General features: G+C 37.4%; 1 non-coding gene across 1 annotated transcript; it reads left to right on the top strand.

The window, feature by feature from the left end:
* Positions 1 to 7,439: 7,439 nt before the first annotated feature.
* On the top strand, positions 7,440 to 7,578 carry LOC133865111 (small nucleolar RNA Z247). Its single transcript, XR_009899643.1, has one exon. It is a non-coding gene; the product is annotated as a small nucleolar RNA Z247 (small nucleolar RNA).
* Positions 7,579 to 16,867: the final 9,289 nt, after the last annotated feature.

Below are 16,867 nucleotides of genomic sequence, written 5' to 3'. Positions count from 1 at the left end.
AAGAGGGTCAAAAGAAGGAAATATAAAAATAAAATAAAAGGGGGAAGTAGCTGGTCAAAGAAGAAAGTATCTGGTCTAAAGAAGAAGAAAAAAATAAAATAAAATAAAATAAAAAATAAAAGTGAGAGCATGTTTTCCGCTGTCGTCAGAAGCAAAAAATAAAAATAAATAAAAATAAACCAAAGTGTCTATTGAAAGCTAATGGGCCTCTCCGATTTTTATTTTATTTTTTAAGTTTTGGCAGTTTTGAAGTCCCGTGCTCGTTTTTAAGACTAGAGGAATTGGGCTTAGATCCGAAGTATTCTCATCTAAACTAGAGGTCGTGTTCTTTTCGAAGAAAGGGAGAATGATGCGGAATGAAAGAGGAATAAATTGATCTTTTATTTTTATTTAAATCTATTAGTTTTAGATGAATTTAATTATGGGCTTGACCTAAAGTTTAAGTTATTTGTAATTGAATAATGGGTTTAGTCCAAAGTTAGTCATATTAGTTTAATTTATTTGTAATTCAATAATTGGCATGGCCCTCACTTACATTAGGGTTAGGGTTATGATTTAGTCTATGAGCCTATCTAAGCATAATATTCTATTATAATAGACAAATTATTGAGTTATGAAAAATTATTTTTGTTTCTCTGAGGTGTGACTCATCTTTTTTTTTTTTTTTTTTTTGTGGTGAGACGCTGTCACGCTACCAAGACCAGTGAGACTCTGGTTCAACCTATCATCTTTGCCATTTTGGTGAGACTCTAAATTAACGTAAGATTTATTTTTATTTTATGTTATTTTCCTTTTCGGCCTGCATCACACTTGACGGAATTTGTTAGTGTACCATGTCAACATCAATAGAATGATGACACATGTCACTCTTAATAAAAAAAAATGTAAGGAAAAATTACAGTTTAGCCCCCAAAATGCCAGCCATTTTGCAAGTAGCCCCACGAACTACCAACCCTTGGATTCTGGCCCCCTCAAACTATTAAAATGTTTCAAAAATGCCTATTTTGTCGAAATATGCCTATAATACCCATGTCACATGTTATTTTTCAATTAAAAAATAATAATAAATAATAATAATCATCTTTTAAAAAAAACTAAACTTTTTTTAAATTTTTTTTTTAAAAAAAAGAAAATAGATTTTTGGGGGGTGGCTACCACCTAGGTGGGTGGTGGCTCCACCCCCTAACACCTATTTCTTTTTTAAAAAAATAAAAAATAAATAAAAATATATTTTTTTATTTTTATTTTTAAATTGAAAATTTATTTATTTTTTTTAATTAAAAATGACACATGGCAAAGGTATTATAGGCATATTTCGACAAAATGTGCATTTTTGAAACTTTTTAGTTGTTTAGGGGGTTAGAGTCCAAACATTGGTAATTCGTGGGGCTACTTGCAAAATGGCTGACAGTTTGGGGAGTTAAATTGTAATTTTCCCTATATATAAATATGTAAAATCTAAAAATTAAAAACATAAAAAAAATTATTTTTTCTTTCTTTTTTTTTTTTTTTTAAAAAAAAGAAGGAAAAAAAATGGGGGGGGGGGGGGGGGGGGGGTCCCGCGCACCACCCTTGATACCAAGGGGTGGCCTTCGACCGACATCCGGCCTATGGGGTGGCCACGTGGCCACTGTTCTCCTGCTCTGAAGTGGCCTGCGTGCCACAACAAATAGGGCCGGGGGTGGCTGCTTCTTTTTTCTTCTTTTTGTTTTTTTTTTTTAAATATATATATTTTTTGTTTTTAATTTTTTTAGGTTTTATATTTTTAATATATTAATTAAATTATTTTATTAAGAGTGGCATGTGTCGTCATTCTATTTGTGCTGAAGTGGCTCAATAATGGAATATGTCAAGTGTTTTGACGGAATTTAACTGTAGAGACTAAATTGTTATTTCAGCCTACCATGAGGATCTCTGAATTATTTTTTTATACTATAGGGATCAATTTGTAATTTAGGCCAACTACATGGACTGATTTTGCATTTATCTCTATTTTTTATATTATAACAAGCGATTTGAAATTTAAGCCAACTACATAGACTGATTTTGCATTAACCCTAGATTTTTTGAAATCAAAATCCATTTTTTTTTCTTTAAAAAAAAAAAAAAAAAAAATTAGTCTTCTTCTACTAATTAATAAAGACAAATGGTAATTTTTGTTTTTCAATGGTCAAAATAAGGTTATTTTAAGAGTGTTTTGGTAAAATTTAATTTTCCACCCAACTTAACAATCAACACTGACAAATGTGGCTAAATTGCAACAAATTGACAGTTTGAATAGTCAAGTCGTGGCATTTGTCACGTGATGCTTTATAAAAAAAATAGTTGTTAGTTGAGGGGGCTAAATAATATTTAATCCAAAAATATATATAAATCATTTTAAAATTTAGTAATATTTTATTTGCCTCGAACGATCGCCTACCTTTCTTTGAACATTCGAAGGTAACCCTAGAACGAACGTTCGAATAACCTTCACTAGAACATTCGATGCTTGCCCTAGCTAACATCACCTTTGTCCTTCTTGGAATGATCGATGCTTGGCCGAACGATCGACGTGTCGTTTATACGAACATTTGAAGTATGGAACATTCGAACATGTCTGAAAAGTTAATTTAACATTCTATCCAACTCACTCAACTTTATCCATTCACCCACTTTATAAATATGAACCCCTACACCCCATTAGAAAGTACCACCCCTTCCCCATGCATTCTAGCCACTCCATTTCTTTAGAGAGAGAGAGAGACAGAGAAAGATGAGATTTTGAGGTTGTTCCACCTTCATTGTGCTAAAACTTGGCACTTAAACTTGTTTTTCATATTATTAATCATGTGATTTATTATGTTTTTACAAGTTTTAAACATACCATGATGAGTCTTATAAATTGTCACTCTTTAAAGAAAATGGTTTTCTAAAAAGTTATAAACTTACTCTTAATTTCCATGATCTATCATGTTGATATGTTTTGACTTGTTTTTATTAGGCCAATAAAAGCTTTGGTTAAGGGTTGATACATTTTGGGTAGAAGTTTTGAGTTTTTCATGCATTATGGTACCTATTGAACATTCCATAGTCCCTAGTCGAACGTTCGACATTAGCTGACCAAACGTTCGATACCAAGGTCGAACGTTCGAAGATACCAAGAATCACCGATTTAGGGTTTTAATGATAGTTTAGTGTGTCTAATTCATGATTAGGGTTTTACGTGCTTGGGTTAAACTCTTAAGTTATTATTCTAATAGATATGACTTTATATATATATATATATATATATATATATATATATATATATATATATTTAAAACAATTATAAAAGCTTAATGATGTTTCCTCAATATTATCACTGGGTTCTATAAATGAATTTAAGAGATTTAAATTCAATACCGAATTCTTTCTGTTCTCAAGCCTAGGGGCCTCTATTTATAGGCTAACAGTTCAAATAAGCGTTTGGCTTGATAAAACTGGGCGTCGTCCGGACAGTGGTCATAGGCCGTCCGAACGGACAACTGTGTGACCGAAATTTCAAAAATTTCGCTGAAGATCTTTCTTGTTTAAGAGCCGCGTCTAGACGGTGAGGCACTGTCGTTCAGACGGTCGCATGTCCGCTGCAAGTAATTTCCATATAAAGGCTTCACACATCCGGACCAGGAGGATGGGCGTCCGGACGGTCAATCTGATGCACGCAATTTCCATATCTGATGCTCGCGCGTCCAGACCATGCTGACTGGCGTCCGGACGTCTGGATTTGAATTGTGATACTTGCCTTATGGATGAGCGCGTCCGAACGGGAATCCACGTCGTCCAGACGGTTGCAACAATCTTCCTATATCTGTGTTTGGAAAGAAATCTTGAAGCTTGATCGAACACAGAGGGTCGTCCGGACGGGCTGCTGAATCGTCCGGACGGATGCAAGCTGTAGTAGTTCAAAGCTTCTCAACACAGAGGAAGGTCCGGACGGATGATGCTTTAGTCTGATGTGCGTCCGGACGGCTTATGCATTGGATAGTTGGGCTTCCGGACGGTATGATACGTCGTCCGAACGGCTGCTAGGGAACTGAATTTTCTGACTTGCAAACTATGCAGAATCTTCTGGAAACACTTCTGAATAAAAGAATCCCTGTTGAAAAGCATCATTACAATGAAGTGATTTTGTCCAACAGAATGCAGCTAATTACAAACCAACAGTTGGGACAAACTATTTTTATGTCAACAATTTTCTAAGTTTGAAGTCTATTTCATGTACCTATTTGACCCAAGACGTAACGGGCCAAGCCATACTCAGTTTATGATATAATTATTTGACTCAAAATAAAATATCTTTACTTTTATTCTCCTAGGTGTTACATGCTGTGAGTTTTAAATTACTCGCAAGCGCACGAGTTATTTGCAATATAGTGTGCGCAAGTGTGAGGTCGAATCCACAAGAAATTGCGTTGCGAAAATTAATTTCTATTTAAACCAATTCTATCTTAACCTAGTTCCAATTTTTGGGATTTTTTTATGCAAGAAAATAAACTAAAATAAAAATGAATTAAAAACAATAGATAAAAGAAGTACTAAGGTTTTAGAATCCACCTCGCCAAATCAAAGCACATATTCTCATGTTTGTTCATTCATCATATGCATGTTCTAATTTTCATAAAATTACCTATTGAAAGATTCAATGAATCCATCCTTTTTACAAATCACAATGAATATCCAATTTAAATCAAAATCATCCAATGTATCCGTTTGATTAACAAATCACAATAGATATCCAAATTAAATCAAAAGATTCAATGTATCCGTTGGATGAAACACATTGAATATCCAATGTTTATACATATATTAATCGAAACAAATCAATCAAAATAATTTTAATCCTTTAATTGAATTGAAATGAACACACATTTGGATTATACGAACAAAACATGAAAATACAAAATCTAATCAATGGTGAGACTTCATCTTCAACCTTAGTTGAAGAATTAGCCTCCCATGGCTAAAAACAAAATACTAACTTTGATTAAAAACATAAAAATAAAAGACTTACATAGAGAAAAAGTTGCAGGAAAATGAAAGTCAAAGAACCCAGTTACCACAATGTACAAAGAGGGTCTTTTTGCCTCCACCCCCCACTCTTTTTACAAGAGAAAAGAAGGTATATAAATAGAGCAAGTCCTAGGGTTTCGGGTGCTGCTAGGCCAAGACAAAGAGGAAAAAAAAAATCTCCCCTAAGGGCGTCACACTCTCCTTCAGGTCAAGCAAAAAATATGTTTACATGTGATTTGCTTGTCCTCTTTTGGAAATAATAGTGTGCCGGTGCTTCCTCATGGATTCGGTCTGCCCTTTTGGAAAGAACCATGTTTCTCTATAATATTTGGGCTGCACACGTCTGCTCTTGAAAGAACACTTTCGGAAAGAATTGGCGCCTCTTAGAAAATGTGCACGTGGGTTGGCAATTTTTTACACGACCTGCGAACCCAATACGAACACGTACGACACTAAAATACAGAGTTTGGGTTTGGTATAATCGGGTTAACCCGATTATGACCCCCTTTTTTCTTTTTCTTTTTTACATACTGAACTTCAAAAAAAAAAATAGAAAACCTAGCACCCCCTAGCCGCACGCAGTACACACTGCTTGGCTCCAGCGCCTTCTTCAGTTCTTCTTGGCCCTCTTGGACGAATCCTTGTTATCTATCTCGAAAATCGGCCGCTTTGTCGCAACCGACGATCTTGCGGCCAACGACTGGGACGAGGCAGGCCTGAATTTGGGCTTGGTGGCGGCCTTCACTCTTCAGAGCCGAGTCTTCCATTCGCTTCATGCTTGTGCGAATGGCCCCGGAGACGGGTTATCCGAATCAAACCCGGATAAGGATGAGTCATTGACCATTTCACAACTCTTATCAAAGTAATTTCTTTTTTCTTCAGCCATTTGCAAATTATGAATTTAGGAACTTTTTTATGATTATTTTTTAAGAATTTTAAAAAACCCCTTTTTTCTTTTATATTTTATTGTTTACAAATTGCCTCAGATCCTTATGAGCAGCGATGGATTTCAATGATTTGTAACAATGTTTTGTTTGGGTTATGAAGATGGAGCTAACGATAACCTCAAATCTCCAATCTCCAATGCTTTGTTTGTATGTTAAATAGGTTCATATATACAGCATCATTATTCTCAGCAATCTCTCTCTCCCTTGCTTTGTCTTTTTTCAGAAGTTCAAATTGATGACGACGATTGAGGCTTAGGGACTAGAGTCTCGCTTTTTTGAAGCGGCGTTTTTTTCAGTGACAGAAGGGGATGGTAAAGAAGAGGCTTTTTCTGCTTCAGCTTCATCTTCTTCTTCAGATGAAGACAATCCTTCTTCTTCTTCGGACGAAGCTTCTTCTTCTTCAGTGGAAATAAACGTGTTAATCGGGTTCGTGTCGAGTAACCCGGTTTACAATCGGGTCGTGTTCGGATCACGGGTTTCAACCCGATTAATAGTCGGGTTGGGTTCGTGTTAAACCCGTTTGCGTAATCGGGTCAGTCGGATTGTATTGAGACAACTTTAAACACTCAAGATAATGACCCACCTGACCCTATCCGCAGCAACAATAAGTGTAGCAAAATAATGGAAGTTGAAGATGAGCAGCCAAGCAAGATAATGGAAGCTACAAGTGAGACCTTGAAGATAAAAATAAAAATAACTGAAAGCTAGAGATGAAAAGCTTGAGAACATGTAACTGTAAAGACCTTTCAAGTTCTCTGTTGTAATTGTTTTCTATAAATTTAGGTCCTGCTACCATAGTTATTATGGGAAGTAAATCAAAACAAATCCTAGTCTAAATTTTTTTTATGGTATTAGAGCAACCATACGACTAGTTGTCCCTCTCTTATTATTATTTTTTTTCTCAACTTTTTCTTTGAGGCTTTCCTTCAAACACCTTCCTTGCTCTTTATCATGTCAACTACAGATTCCACAGCCACCTCCAATTCCACTTCTACAATGTCTCGTCTCTCTCTTCCTCCCATGAATACATCCAATTTCTTCAAATTAACAAAAGACAATTATCTCTCTTGGAAAACTCAATTGATTCCACCCTTTCGTGCCCATAAATTTCTTGGGTATCTCGAGGGCAGTATCCCACCTCCAACACCTCTTCTTCCAGCTTCATCTTCCTCTACTACACCCACTGTCCACCCTGAACACCACCCATGGTTTGAACAAGATCAATTGATCTTGAGTATATTGATCTCTTCCATCTCTGAACCATTGTTACCTCAAGTAGTTGGTCTTGATTCTGCCCGTGATGTCTGGGCTGCTTTGGGAAAATATTTTCTCTCTCAATCCTCTGCCCGTGTTATGCAAACACAGTACCAATTAGCAACTCTCAAGAAAGGGAATCTTTCCATTCAAGACTATTTTCAAAAGGCTAAGAGCCTTCCAAACATTCTTTCTGCCATTGGCAAACACCTAGAAGAATCTGATGTGATCTCCTACATTCTTGCTGGTTTACCTTCAGACTATGATTCTCTTGTCACGTCTGTGACTACCCGGTTGGAGTCTATTTCACTGGATGAACTGTATGGGTACTTGTTAACCCACGAAATGCGCCTTGAACAATAGGTTACAGTCTCTAATTTTCCTATGTCCACTGCCAATATGGTGACACGCCAATCTTCTTCTCATAATCGTGGCTATCATCTGCCAAGCAATAATTGGACCAGAGGTAATCCTTCTGGAGGACGCTATAGAGGCAGGGGGCGTGGTCGTGGAGGATCCCCTGCCCAGTCATCTTTTGGCTCTAATTTTGGAGGCAATAATCGACATGTTTGTCAAATTTGTCTCAAGGTTGGACATCTTGCTTCAAATTGCTGGCATCGATTTGATCAACACATTCATACTTCATCTCAGCCGTCTGTGCAAGACTTTTTGGCCAACTCCAGTCATCAGTCGGACTCGACTTGGTACCCTGACACAGGGGCAAATAATCATGTGACTTCTGATCTAGGCAATCTTAATCTTAATGCAAAAGACTATACTGGACATGATCAGGTTCGTATTGGTAACGGTCAAAGTCTGAAAATTCTCCATACTGGCTCTTCTATTTTCTGCTCCTCTTCGAAATCATTTTTTCTCAACAATATTCTTCATGTTCCTAATATCAGTAAAAATTTATTATCTGTTTATAAATGTGCCAAAGACAACAATGTCTATTTTGAATTTCACCCTTCCTTTTTATGTGTTAAGGATCTATTCTCGGGCGCTATCCTACTCCAAGGCAAGAGTAAAGATGGGCTTTACCCATTGCATGGTCTCTCCAAAATTTCTAGAAATCCATCTGTCTACTTGGGTTAACGTGTCTCCATTAACCAGTGGCACTCACGGCTTGGTCATCCGTCCTTACGGATTGTTCATCAAATTATTTCTAAGTATCAATTAGCTGTTGGTAAAAATAAAGATACTTCTGTGTGTCATGCTTGCTAACTCAGCAAGAGTCATCGTCTTCCCTTTCCCTTATCCCCATCTGTTAATAGTGGTCCTTTAGATATAATCTTTACAAATGTATGGGGTCCCTCCCCTTATCTCTCTGTTAATGGAAATCGTTTTTACATTTGCTTTATTGATGATTATTCCAAATTCACTTGGTTATTTCCTATGGCTTCTAAATCTGATGCTTATAATATTTTTGTTCATTTCAAGACTCATGTTGAAAATCAGTTTGATCGAAAAATCAAAGCTGTCCAATCAGACTGGGGTGGGAAATTTCGCAACTTGCACACTCTTTTTCAGTCCCTTGGAATCACTCACCGAAATACCTATCCTCATACTCACCAACAAAACAGATCTGTTGAAAGAAAACACCGCCACTTAGTTGAAACTAGTCTTACTCTTCTAGCCAATGCCACTATTCCTCATAGTTACTGGGATGAGGCCTTTGTTATTGCATCCTACCTTATAAATTGTCTACTCTCTCCTGTTGTATTCCACAAATACCCTATCGAGCTTCTATTTCATCAAACTCCAGATTATAATTTCCTTAAAACTTTCAGGTGTGCTTGTTGGCCCCACCTCCGCCCTTATAATCGACATTAGCTTGATTTTTGATCTACTCTTTGTGTCTTTATTGGTTACAGTCTTGAACATAAAGGTTATAAGTGTCTTGATCCTTCATCCGGGCGTGTCTATATTTCCCGCAATGTCATATTTGATGAAAACTTTTTTCCTTTTTCTAACATTTCTCAGCATGACTCACAGGAACCCCCTTCTTCTACCTTTTCGCTGCCTTTTCATGCTTTTGTCGTGCCCTCTCAGTCAACTCCTGTGCCTCCCACACTTCCTATTCTACAAGCTTCTCATACCGAAAATGAGCCAACTAGCCTTCCTCTTTCTATTCTAGACTCAACTGTTCTTACCACGTCTCCTAAATCATGTCCAGTTTCTCCTCCTATGGATTGTCCAGCTGCACCATCAATGCCCGAGCATCCTATGATAACAAGAGCCTGCAATCAAATCTTCAAACCCAAGCAAATGTCTGATGGTTTCATTTCATATCCTCCACCGAAGGCACTCACAGCCTCTACTATGGTGCTCTCTTCCAGTGAACCCACCTCATTTTCTTCATCTTTTAAACATGTTGAATGGAGGAAAGCTATGAATGAAGAATTCACTGCCCTCATGCAAAATAGTACTTGGACTCTTGTCCCTCCACGGCCAAACATGAATTTGGTAGGTTGTAAATGGGTGTTTAAAATCAAGTGACGGGCTGATGGATCTCTAGAGCGCAACAAAGCGCGCCTTGTTGCGAAGGGATTTCATCAACAACACGGTATTGATTATGGAGAGATTTATAGCCCTGTTGTTAAACCCGTTACCATTCGGGTGGTTTTATCTCTTGTTATTTCATCAAACTGGTATATTTGTCAACTTGACGTCAAAAACGCTTTTCTTCATGGTGTTATCGAAGAAAATGTTTTTATGACTCAACCTCCTGGCTTTGCTCACCCATCGTTTCCGGATCATGTTTGCCATCTACAGAAGGCTCTTTATGGCCTTAAACAAGCACCACGAGCTTGGTTTTCACAGCTCAGCACTCGACTATTGGAATTGGGATTTTTGGGCTCTAAGTCTGATACCTCTTTGTTTATTTACAACAATGGTCGGTCTCTCATCTATTTTTTTATCTATGTTGACGATATCATAGTTACTGGACCCGACACTGAGGCTATCTCTCAACTTATTTGCAACTTACAAAACGACTTTGCCTTGAAAGATTTGGGACCTCTTCATTATTTTCTTGGAGTTGAAGTATTATTTGACAAACATGGATTGTTTCTTACCCAACGCTGGTACATTACAGAATTGCTCAAGAAGACAAACATGCTTAATGACAACGGGGTTTCATCCCCCATGTCTTCATCGGCGTCTCTTTCTCAGTTCACGGGTGATGCTTTTTCAGATGAAACTCTATATTGGAGCGTTGTTGGCTCTCTTCAATATCTTTCACTAACACGGCCTGACATTGCTTTTGCTGTAGGACATGTTTGCCAATTTATGCATCGCCCCACAATTCCTCATTGAAGTGCTGTCCAACGCATATTACGTTATTTAAAACAAACAATGCATCATTCCCTTTTGCTACAAAGAAATTCCTCATATCATCTTCAAGCCTTTTCTAATGCAGATTGGGCAGGTTGCCCGGATGAGCGGCGCTCTACTAGCGGATATTGCTTATTTCTCGGCAACAACCTTATTTCTTGGAGCTCCCAAAAGTAGAAAACTGTATCCCGCTCAAGCACTGAAGAAGAATACCGAGCTATTGCTGACGCCACTGCAGAATTAATATGGGTTCAGTCGTTACTTCGTGAGCTTGGTATTTCTATTCCTCAAGCCCCAATACTTGGGTGTGATAACATTGGTGCCACCTACCTTACGGCCAATCCTCTTTTCCATGCCCGAACTAAGCACATTTCCATCGATTACCACTTTGTGCGTGATCAAGTCTCTTCTCAGGCATTGAATGTTCGTTTTATCTCTTCCAAGGATCAGTTAGCTGATACTTTTACCAAGCCACTACCAACATCCAAGTTCACATCTCTTAGAGACAACCTCCACGTCCGTGACCTCCCGTTGATGTTGAGGGGGTGTATTGAGACAACTTTAAACACTCAAGATAATGACCCACCTGATCCTATCCGCAGCAACAATAAGTGTAGCAAAATAATGGAAGTTGAAGATGAGCAGCCAAGCAAGATAATGGAAGCTACAAGTGAGACCCTTGAAGATAATAAAAATAACTGAAAGCTAGAGATGAAACGCTTGAGTACATGTAACTGTAAAGACCTTTCAAGTTCTCTGCTGTAATTGTTTTCTATAAATTCAGGTACTGCTACCATAGTTATTATGGGAAGCAAATCAAAACAAATCCTAGTCTAAAATTTCTTTAGATTGACACGAATCCGACCCGTGAACCCGAATTGCCAAGCATTGTGTCTCTTTTGGAAAATGCTGCCCAGGTCACGCGTCCCTACTGGCCTTCTTCTCGTCCACATACAGGTACATGCTCTTCATTTGGAAAGAATTATACATGGAAAGATTTTCTTGGCCAGGTTGGGTGCTTCAAGTCTTGGAACAAAACCGTGTATATCTGGCACCCACGCATGGCTAAGAAAATATGTAAACTTGCTGACTTGCCGCCTTCCCTGCTATAGACAGCATCACACGAGTATATATCTCTCAAATATTCGGTGCTGCAGGTCTGGAATAGGATAGAAATTCTGAAATCACGACAGCTGCCTTGCTTGTGTTCGGTGCTTCGGTTCTCTTAAGGAAAGAATCACGTCTTCTCTGCTACCCGTTTTTGATTTAGAAAGAATGGCATGCCCCTTGCGCCTCAACGTTCACGTGTTTAAGGAAATTTCCAGTCTCTGTGTTTCGGTTCTTGTACTGCCAAATGTGGAAAGAACTGATTTTTGAGCAGGAATAATCCGGGCAGTACAGGTCCTCAATTTATTAAAATTCTGGTTTCATCTGGACCTTTTCACAGGACCAACATTAATGGCAAGAATCTGTTTCTTTGTAACTCCACATAAAAATCTCAATTTTCTCTTAATGTCCTGCAAAATACTGGAAACACTAAAACTAAACGAAAATATTAAAAAATAACAAAACTAAAGGTTTAGCGAATACAAATTAAAGGGTGCAAATATACAATATTTAGCACTCATCATTACAGTACCGTTGAACCATTGTAACCCACCATTCGAACAACAATGTCACATATTGTCTTCTTCGAACCTTCCTCCAACTAAGCTCCCATTTTTCACTTTCTCCACCTTTTAAAATACCAGATCTATATCCTAGCGTCCTCCTATCACTATATCCAACTCCAAAATCACTCCATTTTGCATCCAAGGTCAAAGATCTTTCTTTTCTCCTTCTACCACCACTTCTTCGAACTAATTCCACACTCTTCCAACTCATACACAAAGCAACACCCACCCAAAAAAAAAAGGAAAAAAAAAAAAAAAAGGAGGCTCAACGATCTTGTTCTCCAACTCCTTACAATGTAGTTTACACTCGATCTGTTCAAGGAGCTCAACCTTTACCAAGAAAGCTTTGAGCTTTTCATTGAAAAACTCACTCTCTTTCACTACTTCAACCAAAGCACAACATACTTCATACTCACAGACACCCACACCATATAAATTTTGTAATAATAAATCTATGTACCATAAATCATTTGAAACGTCAAGAAACTAAAGGGAAAAGTATTAAAATCTTACACTTGAAGTTTGCTCTATGCCTTCTTGCTCCAAGCACACTCCATTCTCTTTTTATTCTCTCAAATTTCTCAAATTTCCCTCTCTTTCTCTCTTTGTTTCTCTCAATTTTCTCTTTAGTTGGTGGCTAATTCACAAGTTCGAAGTTTGGGGGCACACAAATGGAACCTTAACCCCATTTTTATAGCTCAAAATGCGGCATTTTTTTTGCGTTCCAGACTGGAACCGTCCAAAAGGTTTTTAAAGCTATCATAACGTTTTTCGAACTATCCTAACGTTTTTTAAAACCGTCCTAATGCTTCCTTCAGACATCATTGTGCAATGCTTGGTAAAACGAACATAACTTTTGTTATGAGTCTCAAAATCGCGGATGTGGCCTCAATTCATAATTCTCTTTTCGAAACAAACGTCATGGTCACTATCCCAAGCTTTGTGAGTGTATTTTTAGGCTCAAAATCCAATGTTTTTCTTTCTAAGAAAGTGTTTTCAGTGTTTTCCTGTACTTTAAGAAACCTACCTCAATGTTTGTACCTTAATTGCTCTAATAATTATTTTTCCTAACCATTCAGCTTTAGTTACCACGTATTTCCATCGAATTTATCATCATTACACCTAGTTTCACATTTTTAATTTATTATTTTGAAGCGGGGTATTACATGTGTTTCTGAGAATTTCCCCTAATACGTGATCAGCTATGAGTATATATTGATTGAGTACTTGTATGATGATGTTGGACTGAGTGGAGCACTAGCAACAGACTCCGTAAATCTCATTACATTTCCTAAATATAGGAAAAATTCCTAAAAACACCCATTGCAACTGACTCCCTTAGTGTTCCCTAAAATAAGAAAAATCCAAGGAACTAAAAGTGCTACCATAATATATAGGCTAGGGTAGCACTTTTACTTCCCTATCTATTATTTTATTACCAAAAAAAAAGCTTTATCTTTTCTCTCTTTCCACAAGCATTTATTTAAAATAATATTGAAATGCTATAGAAAAATTATAAGGGCAGATATTGTGGAGTTTATTTAAATAAGAAAGCAAAAAGTAGATTAGTTCCCTAAACTTAAGGAAAATCTAAGAAAAGCTGATGTTAGTGCTTTTAGTTCTCTACTAGGTGACTAATACCAAATCAGAATGACAATCGGCAATTATATAAAATAAAATCAATATATATATATATATATATATATATCGTCGCTAAATAATGACACCTTATGTTGCCGCAGATAACTTATTATCAACGACGACATAGGGTGTCGTCGTGGAAAAATCACTATTAGCAACGACGTAAGTTGTTGGGAAAATTATTATTCACAAAGCCCAAGTGAGCCCATGATCGACCTCATGGGCCCAATCGGTTCAACCAGCTCGAAGAAAGACCCATGAAGACCTGGTCAGTCATCACGTTCCTGGATACTGCCCAAAATTATTGGGAAATTATCATTCCCAAAGCCCAACTGAGCCCATGACCGACCTCATGGGCCCAGTCGGTTCAACTGGCCCGAAGAAAGACCCGGTCTATCATCACGTTCCTAGATACTCCTCAGAGAATCTTAAGAATATCCTTCGGTTGCCAGGACCGATGATTGATACAGCTGATACGTCTCAGAACATCAGTGTCTCGGGAACACGAGAAGAACGCATACGGAATGTCCATATCCAGTTGGTCCCGGGAACAGATTTCTCGGGACTACTAAGAGGCAATACGGATGAGATATGTTGAAATACTTATCCCGATATTACAATTGGGATTTATGAGATAAGATTTGATCCATAATCCATAGAAAGGCACAAAAGAACCCTATCCCATATATTTTGGGATAACCTCTTATCCCGCAAAGTATGGGATAAGAGCCCTATTCGAACTCAGTTGATATGAATCCTACCCGAACTGAACTCTCGAAAGGATAAGACCTAGTTCCATGCAGTCTGAGATTAGAGTCCTAATTGAACTATAATAAGAGTATTCCAACTATATCAGAACTATATACCTAGAAATAGGCCACGACCCCAGGTATCAAAACTCTCTTTGGTCTCTCTGATATTGACGTGCTCTCCGTTTCTCAGATATTTGTCTATTAAATCTGACTTGGGCATCGGAGTGAGACCTCGTCAGCAGACTCGACAAGCTTCTTATTGTTTTGTAGGTGTTGGAGCAAGCGTATAGAAAAGCGACACATCACTAAACCAGAAATTGTACCAACATATGTTGTCATCGCTGATGACCTATTATCCGCAATAACATGTAGTCGTTGTAGATAACTTATGCAGTTTGCATCATCGCTAATAACTTATTATCGGTGATGACATTTCCGTTTAGGTTCTCAGGTTATCTACAACGAACTGTACGTAACATTATCAGCAATGGGGCAACTCCGACCACTATTAGCGACTAATTTCATTTCAGTTTGGGCATATAGCGAAAAGTAATGATCATAGGCCAAGATCCATATTGAAATATCTTATTAGTATCATATGCGACTATTTTTTTTTTTAAGCACGTCTAATTGCTTTTCAGTTACATATGATAGGTTCACTAATATGAACTGGTTGAATACTAGCTAGCTAGCTAGTAAAAGACTAGTATTTCGTATTGCATAGCTTGGAGCAGCTCATCACACAGCGTTGCACTTTATCCGGATCTGCAACATGGCGAAATGATGTGTAAATACTTTATAGTTAACAAAACGTAACAACCCAGAATTAAGTTCATAAAACATGCTCATGAGGTTCAGATTTTATAATATTTGGGCATTGAATTAATACGATGGAGAAGAAGAAATAAAATGAATAAAGTTGACTTGAAATTATTTAAAAAATTAGGAATGAGCCTAACTGGATGAATATATATATTTTAAGAAAAATAAGGATATAAAATGTTGGATCGATGCATGTTGAATATTGAAAAGTATGTGGTTAGGTTCATACCAGAGCCCACATTTGTACACATAAATTTAGAGCAGCTGTAGGTACAGTTGCAGAGATTATCTGGGATGGACTTGGAGTGCTTGCATTTGCCTATACATAGGCTGGAGCACCAAAGGGGTCTAGTAACGGGGCAGTGAGAATAACATTTTCCATAGCAACCTTTGAATTCATCAGATGTCACCTTTTGCCCTTCAACCACTGCAAGCAGGATCATCACCATTGCCATTACCACCACAACTTTCCTAATAACGACCCCCTCCATAACTGTACTATTTCTCTTTCTCCTCTGACTTAGCTACAAAGTTGACACAAACCTTTAGTTTATATAGGGAACCACGAGCCCTAATTATTTTTACTTTAATTTATTGTTGACATTAATTGAAAGGCTTATCTCTTGGCCCTTAAAGACACTTTTCATTAGATTCTGCATTTAATTTTGGATACGATGTCTCTTTTCTGCCATATAGAACCACATTTCTCATTCATGGTGCTCGCTTTTTATTTAAGTTTAACGTGTTACTTTTGAATTTTTTTTCTTCTTCTTTTTTTTTTTTTTTTAAAGTAATTCAATCATATATGAGAAGTTACACTTTTATCATCTGCCCTAATTTTCTTAAATCAAGGCAAATAATTTGAGAGGATCCTAATTCCCAACTCACGATGCATGATGCATTTAATTGTTTGGTTTTATGGTTTCCATAACTCTGACAACTCAAAAAAAAAAAACTCACAACAATGATTATTCACAAAAATATCACAGAAAAAACACCAAAATTTATCATCTATCATGGCTTTTTCCAAAATCTCAGATGAAAGAAATTTTTTCTAGAAATATTAAATTGTATCTTGCACACCAAAACCCGAGGATGATCACAAATGGAAATTTTGGTGTTTCCGCAATGATTGCAAATCCTTCTGATATAATTTAAGAAAACAAATTCTTTCTACGTAACTACGAACAAGCAGTTCTGCCAACACTATAACTAATGGCTCATCCAAACCAATTGCAGGCGGGCAACATTGACTAACCCTCATCTGCTATCACGGCCGAACACCATAGCAAACGAACCATTTTGTCCCATCCTTGTAAGTAGTTTATCCGAACGCCAAAGCGAACGAACCATATTAACTTGACTCCCGTATGTAACTCGTCCAAATTGCGGACAAGAATACTGGGCAACT

The sequence above is a fragment of the Alnus glutinosa genome, chromosome 3, assembly GCF_958979055.1.
Source record: "Alnus glutinosa chromosome 3, dhAlnGlut1.1, whole genome shotgun sequence".
NCBI lineage: Eukaryota > Viridiplantae > Streptophyta > Magnoliopsida > Fagales > Betulaceae > Alnus > Alnus glutinosa.
This window is presented reverse-complemented; position numbering and strand designations above follow the sequence as displayed.